We start from the raw sequence: 9,832 nt of genomic DNA on the forward strand, positions 1-9,832 counted from the left end.
GAACCAATGGTACTGAAGAAAGACACCCAAGCTGCACTGAAAACACTGGCAAAAACCAAGGCTCCAGGAATTGACAGAACACCAGTTGAGATGTTTCAACAAACAGATGTGCACTGAAAGTGCTCACTCGTCTGTGCCAAGAAGTTTGGAAAGCAACTATCTGGCCAATCGACTGGAAGAGATCCATAATTATGCCTATTCCAAAGAAAGGTGATACAACCTAATGTGGAACAATATCATTAATATCGCATATAAATAAAATTTTGCTGAAAGTCATTCAGAAGCAGTTGCACCAGTACCAAAGCCCAAACCCAGTGCCATCGAGTCAATTCTGACTCATAGCGAGCCTACAGGACAGAGTAGAACTGGCCCATAGAGCCTCCAAGGAGCGCCTGGCAGATTCAAACGGCTGACCTTTTGGTTAGCAGCCATAGCACTTAACCACTACACCACCAGGGTTTCCTGTGGCAGTACATCAGCAGGGAACTACCAGAAATTCCAGCCAGATTCAGAGGAGGACTTGGAACCAGGGATATCATTGCTGATATCAGATAGATCCTGCCTGAAGGCAGAGAATACCAGAAAGATGCTTACCTGAGTTTTACTGACTATGCAAAGGCATTTGACTGTGTGGATCATAACAAATTATAGATGACATTTCCAAAAAGCGGAATTTCAGCACACTTCATTGTGCTTATGAGGAACCTGTACATAGATTAAGAGGAAGTCATTTGAACAGAACAGGGGTATACTGTGCGGCTTAAAATCAGAAAAGGTGTGCATCAGCGTTGTATCGTTTCACCATATGTCTTAGGCTGGGTTCTCTAGAGAAGCAAAACCAGTAAAGCATAAAAATATACAGAGAGATTTATATCAAGGAAATGGCTCACACAGTTGTAGAGGCTGGAACGTCCCAAGTCTGTGGGTCAGGATAGAGGTGTCTCCTAATTCACATAGCCACAGGGGCCGGCAAACCCAAGATGGGCAGGTCAGAGAGGAGGGCTCTTGCTCACAGGCTGCAAAGATTGATGAATCCCAAGATCGACAGGCAAGATGCAGGTAAGCTGCTAGCTCAAGTCCCCAGAACCAGAGGTTAGATGAACAGGAGCCAGTTGAAAGATCCAGAGTAAGCAAAACCCACCAGCCCTGCCGGGATGTCCACTTACATTTGATGCGGGACTCCTTTTCAACTGACTGGCTACTCACAGCAGATCCTATCATAGAGATGATCACTTTATATCAAATTTCATTGTGGAAGTGATGACAATATCATAAGATTGCCAAACCACTGAGAATCATGGCTCAGCCAAGTTACACACAACCTTGACCATCACACCATACTTATTCAATCTGTATGCTAAGCAAGTAATCCAAGAAGCTGGACTATATGAAGAAGAACTTGGCATCAGGATTAGAGGAAGACTCATCAACTACCTGCATTATGCAGATGACACAACCTTGCTTGCTGAAAGTGAAGAGAACTTGAAGCACTTATTGATGAAGATCAAAGACTACGACCTTCAGTATGGATTACACCTTAACATAAAGAAAACAAAAATCCTTACAACTGGACCAATGAGCACCCTCATGATAAACAGAGAAAAGATTGAAGTCGTCAAGGATTTCATTTTACTTGGGTCCACAATCAACGCCCGTGGAAGCAGCCATCAAGAAGCCAAAGGATGCATTGCATTGGGCAAATCTGCTGCAAAAGACCACTTTAAATTGTTAAAAAGCAAAGATATCACTTTGAGGACTAAGGTGCACCTGACCCAAGCCATGGTATTTTTCAATCTCCTCATAAGCATGTGAAAGCTGGACAATGAATAAGGAAGACCAAAGGAGAATTGATGCCTTTGGGTTGTGGTGTTGGTGAAGAATATTGAATATACCATGGCCTGCCAAAAGAACAAAAAAATCTGTCTTGGAAGAAATACAGCCAGAATGCTCCTTAGAAGGGAGGATGATGAGACTTCATCTCACATGCTTCGGACATGTTATCAGGAAGACCTAGTCCCTGGAGAAGAACATCATCTTGGTAAAGAGCAGGGTCAGAGAAAAAGAGGAAGACCTTCAAAGAGGTGGATTGACACAGTGGATGCAACAATGGGCTCAAGCATAACAACGATCATGAGGATGGTGCAAGACCAGGTAGTGTTTCGTTCTATTGTATACAGGGTTGCTATGAGTTGGAACCAACTTGACGGGACCTAATAGCAACAACGTACATCCTTTATATCAGTAAAATTGATAATAAACTTATGTATCCATATAAACGTATACTTTCTTTTTTTGAGAATCTATTGTTAAACAATTATTTAAGCATTGGGAAGTGACAAAATGGAACAGTGATTACACACATAAATGTTAGGCCAAATAGCCTGGTGTTCAAATCCCAGCTCTGCCTCTACTAGGCTCTTGGACTCTCTGTAAAATGAGGCAATAATAGTGGGTGCCTCAGAGGATTTATTCTGAGGATAACATAAGCTGATGCATATGAAATACTTGGTGTATAATAACTATTTGATAAGTATTGATCATAAGAAATGTTAACTGTATGAACCCAGAACCCATAGGGTGCATAGTGTGGGAAAGTATCTTGAGGATCCTGTTCTCTGGTCATATTCTTTCTTTAATTATTTGGTTCATAGACCTGCTATTTTCAGGGGTGGTAATTAAGGAAAGTACTTGGGAGGGTATGATTTTCCTGGTATGGAACTTAATGTTTGTTGGTAATCTGTTACTCCTTTTGTTCCTTTCATAGAAAGGAAAATATTGGCAACAATTATTTCCTATATGCATAACAATAAGGCTGTGGCACAATTACTGCATAGTCTTAAAAATAGGTTTTTTTTTTTTTCTTACAGTGCATGTGGGGGAAGTCTTATGCAGAGAGGAGTGCTTTGAAGTTATTTGAGCCAATCTTTAGAGATACTGGGTGTGTCAACATATCCCAAAGCTGCATGAATATAACAATCAGCCAGGGTACTTGTTAAAAATACAGATCTCCACCCCGCAAAACTACTGCTCTGAGATAATCTTTAAACCTTAAGCTTTAAACCAAAACTATGCCCTGAAGTCTTCTTTAAGTTAAACAATAGCTTAGCTTAATTAATAAAGAATGCCTGCCTTGAACATTATCTCCATTAAAGAATTAACTGTATGGGATCAGACTGACAATGGCAACTTGAAGGGTTAGATGAGAAGCTTAGGGATTACCGAGTACATGTTAATGGTGGTGGAATAATTTGGAAAGGGATAGGGAGAATGGTTGCACAATTTGAAGAATGTATTCAATATTGCTGAATTGTACATGTAGAAGCTGGTGCATGTTTTGCTGTGTCTATTTTTACCAAAAAAAAATAATAAAATAATAATAATAAAAGGAATTAAAATTTAAAAAATAATAATAATTTGTTAAAAAAAAAAAAACAACAGGTGGCCAGGCCTCTTTCCTAGAAAGTCTAGCTCAGTAAAGCTGGTTTTTTTGCTAAAGCAATTATAAAACTCAATAATAGTTGCTAATGTTTCAATGCCCACTATGCACCAGGCATGGTTGCAAGTTCTTTTTATGTAAAAACTTGTTTGATCTTTGCAGTAATTCCAAAAGACTTGTTCTAATACTGTCCGCATGAGATGAGATTAGAAGCTGAGACATAAAGAGGCTAAGGTTACAGAGCTAATAAGTAAAGGAACCAGGATGTGAGCACATGTAGTCTGGCTCCGTAGCCCATGCTTTTAACCATTACAGTTCCCTGTCTTACCTTACACAGTAAAACCTGAGAAAGCTGGAATCTGTGTGTCTTAGTCATCTAGTGCTGCTGTAACAGAAATACCACAACTGGATAGCTTTAACAAAGAGAAATTGATTTTCTCACAGCCTAGTAGCTAGAAGTTCAAGTTCAGGGCGTCCACTCAAGAGGAAAGCTTTCTCAGCTCTGGAGGAAGGTCCTTTTCATCAATCTTCCCCTGGACTAGGAGCTTCTCTGCACAGGGACCCCAGGTTCAAAGGACATCCTCTGCTCCTGGCAGTGCTTTCTTGGTGGTATGAGGTCCAGCCCGCCCCCACTAGCTTTCTTTTCTTTTTATCTCTTGAGAGATAAAAGGTGGTGCAGGCCACACCCCAGAGAAACTCTGTACATTGGATCAGGGATGTGACCTGGTGAGGGTGTTACAATCCCACCCTGATCCTCTTTAACATAAAATTACAGTCACAAAATGGAGGACAACCACAGAATACTGGGAATCATGGCCTAACCAAGTTAATACACACATTTTTGGGGGGACATAATTCCATCAGTGTCACACCATGAGCCCGTGTAATCTGGCTCCATAGTCCATGCTTCTAACCGTTGCAGTTCCCTGTCTTACCTTACACAGTAAAGCCTGCAAAGCCTAGACCTGCATAAGGCAAAAACTTGTCAGAGAAGGAAAACTCAAATATTTTCCGCTAAAACAAGTGATGGAAAAGTGCATTCTGTCAAAGGCGGAAAATTTATGAGATCTGAAAAAACAAGGCAGGCCTGTTGAGTTGGGGCTCTCACAGGTTTCACTGTATAAAGATATTTTATGCTATAGCTTCAATGCTTTCTTGATGTCACCAAAGCAGGTAAAAATGCGATGTTCTATTTTGCACATTTAGTACTATGTTGTTGTTTTTTTTTAAAGTACAGAAAGAATCTTTGAAGAAATATTGGCAGAAAATTTCCCACCATCATGAAAGACAAGGTTTCTACCCAAAAAGCCCGGTATAGATCCCCAAAAGAAACTCACCAAGACATATCATAATCAAACTTTACAAAATCAAAGACAAAGAATTCTGAAAGCAGCTCATGGAAAATGAGGCACCAGTAAGACTAAGCATGATTTGTCAGAAACCATGCAGGCAAGAAGGCAACGGAATGACATATATGAAACCCTGAAAGAAAAGAATTGCCAACCAAGAATCCTATATCCAGCAAAATTGCCTTTCAAAAATGATGGTGAAACTAAGACATTCCCAGGTAAGCAGAAATTAAGGGAATTGCAAAAACCAGACCAGCCTTACAAGAAATATTAAAGGGAGTCTTTTGGATAGAGAACCAATGACATCAGACAACAACCTGAGATACAAAAACACAAGAGCATCAACCAGACACCAACTCAGATAAAGATTTCACAAAAGTAAAATAAAGCTACGAAACTGACTACAGGGAACCAGAGGTGTTAAGCTGTAAACAATGACAACTTCAAAACAGAAAGGGGGAACAAAACGTGTGGTTGTAGAACTTCCATATGGAGAGGAAGTCAAGGAGATTTCAAGATATAACAGACTGTTCTAAATTTAAGGGAATAGTACTACGTTTAAGACAGTAATGCTTTGAACCAAAAAATAGCTTAATTAGTAAAGTACATCTGCTTTGAGCTTTGTGCTGTTTTAAAGAATTACCTAGTAAGCTCCATGGATACATCCAAACTCCCTGAGAGACCGAATTGCTGGGCTGAGGGCTGTGGGGACCATGATCTCAGGGAACATCTAGCTCAATTGTCATAACATAGTTTATAAAGAAAATGTTCTACATTCTACTATGGTGAGTAGCATCTGGGGCCTTAACAGCCTGTGTGCAGCCATCTAAGATATTCCATTGGTCTCACTCCTTCGGGAGCAAGGGAGAATGAAGAAAACTGAAGACACAAGGCAAAGGTTAGTCCAAAGGACTAATGGACCACAATTACCACCAGACTGAGTCTAGCACAACTAGATGGTACCTGGCTACCACCACTGACTTCTCTGACAGGGATCACAATTGAGGGTCCCAGACACAGCTGGAGAAAAATATAGAACAAAACTGTAACTCACACACACACACACAAAAAGCCAGACTTACTGGCCTGACAGAGACTGGAGAAACCCTGAGAGCATGGCCCCCGGACACCTTTTTAACTCAGTAATGAAGTCACTCCCAGGGTTTACCCTTCAGGCAAAGATTAGACAGGCCTATAAAACAAAACAAGACTGAAGGGGTACAATAGCCCAGGGGCAAGGACTAGAAGGCAGGAGGGGTCAGGAAAGCTGGTAATAGGAAACCAAGGACAAGAAGGGAGAGTGTTGACATGTTGTGGGGTCATTAACCAACGTCGTAAAGCAATATATGTCTGTTTAATGAGAAACTAATTTGTTCTGTAAACCTTCATCTAAAGTACAATAAAAAAGAAACAAATAAAATTATCTATGTGAGATCAAATTGACAAAGGCAACTCGAAAGGTTAGATGGGAAGCTTAGTGGGCAATGAGTTTAAGACAACGGTGGTGGAATATTTCAGAAAAGATTACAGAGAATGGTAGCATAGCTTAAAGAATGTAATCAATGTCACTGAACTGTACATGTAGAAATTGTTGAAATGAATACTTTAGCCAAAATAAAAAAATAAATAAAGTATGTATAAAACAACTTAAGAGAAAAGGAGTATGTATAAAAATGAACAGAACATCAGCAAGAGGCTTAATAAATGAGCAACTGGCCTTTTGAACCAGAAGGGGAAAGAGAAAAACTATTTGAAGAAATAATAGCTGAAATTTCTGAAATTGAAGAAAACTTCAATGAATCCCAAGCACAAAAAGCATGAAGAAAACTGTACCAAGGCACATCATAAATAAATTGCCTAATACCAGTGGTAAAAAGAAAAATCTTAAAAGCAGCCAGAGGGGGGGAAAAAAAGACACATTATGTATAGAGGAACAAAGATTTTTAAAAAAAATACAGCAAACTTCTCATTGAACAAAATGTAAGCAAGAAATAATGGAGCAGTATCTTTAAAGTACTGAAAGAAGAGAAAAATGTCAATTTGGAATTCTATACCCAGTGAAAATATCTTTCTGATATGAAAGTAAAATAAACTATTTCCTCTCAGACATACAAAAGCTGAACAAATTCATCACCAGCAAACCTGCATTATAAGAAATATTAAAAGAAGTCCTTCAGGAAGAAGAAATTGGTACCAGATAGAAACCTGGATCTACTCAAAGGAATGAAGAACACTGGAAATGTTTTCATGGATGATGATGATGGCTTGAGTCTCATTGATCTCATTGGAGGTCCACAAGTATTGAATTGTTTTCTACCTGGATCTAGTAATAAATCTAGCAATGATGCCTTGAATAATGTGAAATATTCTGCATTTCAATTTTCCCCAACCCTAGTAACACTAATCCTAAATAATCCCTCAGAGACATAAACTTGGAAAAGGGCCCAGCGGACAGACTGCCACTTTCAAGTAGCCTTCAGTGTCCTGACAACAAACTTGAGTTTTCTCCTCTTCTCAACATTCTTTTGAAATTTTTATAGGAGGCTAATATCAGTGAACATACAATGGTAGAAGAGGCATATTTGGATGACAGTATAGATTCAAGTCAGTAGTTTTCACAAGATCAGCTTCATCCTTCTTCATTACCATCCTTAACTCAAGCCTCCAACGTTTATAATTACTCAGGTGACTTGCTGCATCCTTCGTAGGTGACTCACTTGCCTGTTGGAGCATCATTTGCAAACAATGCAGTGGGTGTGCAACATGACTTTATGCAACATGTGGAAATCAGTGTTCCCACCCAGCATTTGTCTAATAGCAGTCATATTTGTGGGTCTGGAGCCCTGGTGGTGCAGTGGTTAAGCATTCAGCTGCTAATCAAAAGGTCAGCAGTTTGAATCCACCAGCCACTCCTTGGAAACTTCCTGGGGAAGTTCTGCTCTGTCCTATAGGGTTGCTATGAGTCAGAATTGACTTGACAGCAGTGGGGTTTTGGGGGGCCAGATACAGCTAATTGGTTCATTGGGTAATCATCCTCCTGTGATGACTACTAATAATCTAGATGTATTTAAAATCATGTTAAAGGGAAGTGCATAGCAAGCCCCAACAAATGTGAGTGGAGGGCTTCAGATTCATAGACTCCAAATGGCAACTTCTTGTTTGGGAACTATGCTTCCAGTCCACTAGCATAGCCTGCCATCAGCCTATTTAACAGAACAAATTTTCAAACATCTTTACCTGTGCATAACATCATCATACAAAAGGGACTTGCACAAAATTTGAATAAATTCCCAATTACTGTCCAACCAAAATGTATCAGCAAAACACAACATGAACAATTCGGGACTACAGCAACACCATATGCAACAAGGGATCTCTTTTGCATCTGCATGCTCACCCCAGGGCCCTGTGCTTAGTCCCCATATGTCAGTGAACATCATAAATTAACAGAACACAAGAATATCAGGCAGCGAGCAGTGCTAGAGATAGTAATCATTATTCATACTCCCATGGACTGGCTTCACACACCCTAAAGTCAATTCCTTATACCACAGTCAACTCCAACTTGGTGCACCACATTCCAAACCATAAATGGGCAGCTTCTTCAAACTCAGCCCTCCCAGCTCATTTAAAAGCAGGTTAAACAGAAACTCTTCCAACACGCTCAGGACCAACCGACCATCTTCTGTACAAATGCTTAACTAACTGAACACTACTGTCCAGACAGCATCTGGATAGTCATTCAGAGCCTCTGGTAGCCCAGTAATGGTCAATCATGCTTCTCCCCAGATAGTTGGTGGACACATATCCTTGCAGCAGGTGTCACTAGCTAACACCTATTGCCCGGGCAGAGCGGCATCTCTCAAGGAAGACCTGGGGTCACCACCATGCCCTCAGTGATACCTATGTCAGAGCCTAGTCAGTTCCTTGCTGTCAACTCACCCAAAACTGCCCATCCTAGGCTTGGGTCTGCACCTCAGTCTGGCGCATTAGGATCAAAGTTTCCTGGAGATCCACTGACCCAGCCAAACAAGACTTCAGTGCCCTTCAGTGTGTCTCATTGTCTTCCAGTTTCTTCTTCCAAATCTACTAGCACTTTCAGAAAGAACCCAGCAACAGTTCTTCTTTCAGGTGTTATTCCCTTAAGAAACGTTTGAGTGATTACAGAATAAAATATGTATTTAATAGAAAATAATTTTCATCCTAGTTTCCCAATGTGTTAATTGAAAACTTTGAACATATGGTTGATGGCTTTTCTGTAATTAAAATTTTATGTTCAGCACACAGAAAAAACTACATCGGGAAGGTTTACAATGTAATAACAAAAACGTCCAAGTATGTTTCCCCCAAATCTAATATTCTTCCTCTGTTTTTTACCCCTAATGTCACGAGTTTCTTCATGGACCTTATCCACACCTATCTGTACTGCTTCATGAAGGAGTGAGGAGTTGACTTCCTATTTTTCTTTTCTGGTGGTTGCTTCCAGAGTTCCCTGGCCAACAGAAACAATAAAGAAGATAACTAGAGCTTCCACATCTGTTTTCATGCTCTTCCTCTGAGAAGATCTACTGTCTCAGATCCGGGTTCCAGATACTACCCTGATTTAAAAGACAGCATTAAAAAAATATTTCATAACATGTGACACTCATAAAAGTGATTCATTATTTAGTTACAAAAGATTGACATTTGAGGTTGCTTTAAACAGGAGGTTGTTCATGCCAGGAGTTAGAATACTGAGCTGGAGGAGTGGGACCTCAGAGAGCCTGACGGACACTTCTGATTTCATCAGTAACCCACCATGTGTGAAATATATTATTCCACCTTTTCAGGATTTGATCAAATGCTATTTCTGCCTTCCGAAAAACTGAATGTTTTGGTACAAATGGGGCAATATTTATAAAACAGAGGCTCTTAACCATAAGGAAGCCTTTAAGAAAAAAATATTATCATTACTGTCCTTAGGCTGCTTCTGTAAACATAGTTACACTGTTAAAAGAAAACCCATCTATTTAACTGGCCTGGGCTAAATATCAATTAATGATAGGCC

General features: G+C 40.0%; 1 pseudogene; it reads left to right on the forward strand.

The window, feature by feature from the left end:
• Positions 1–5,828: 5,828 nt before the first annotated feature.
• On the forward strand, positions 5,829–8,942 carry LOC100670064 (BRD4-interacting chromatin-remodeling complex-associated protein-like; annotated as a pseudogene).
• Positions 8,943–9,832: the final 890 nt, after the last annotated feature.

This window comes from Loxodonta africana, chromosome 23 (genome assembly GCF_030014295.1).
Source record: "Loxodonta africana isolate mLoxAfr1 chromosome 23, mLoxAfr1.hap2, whole genome shotgun sequence".
NCBI classification, from domain to species: Eukaryota; Metazoa; Chordata; class Mammalia; order Proboscidea; family Elephantidae; genus Loxodonta; species Loxodonta africana.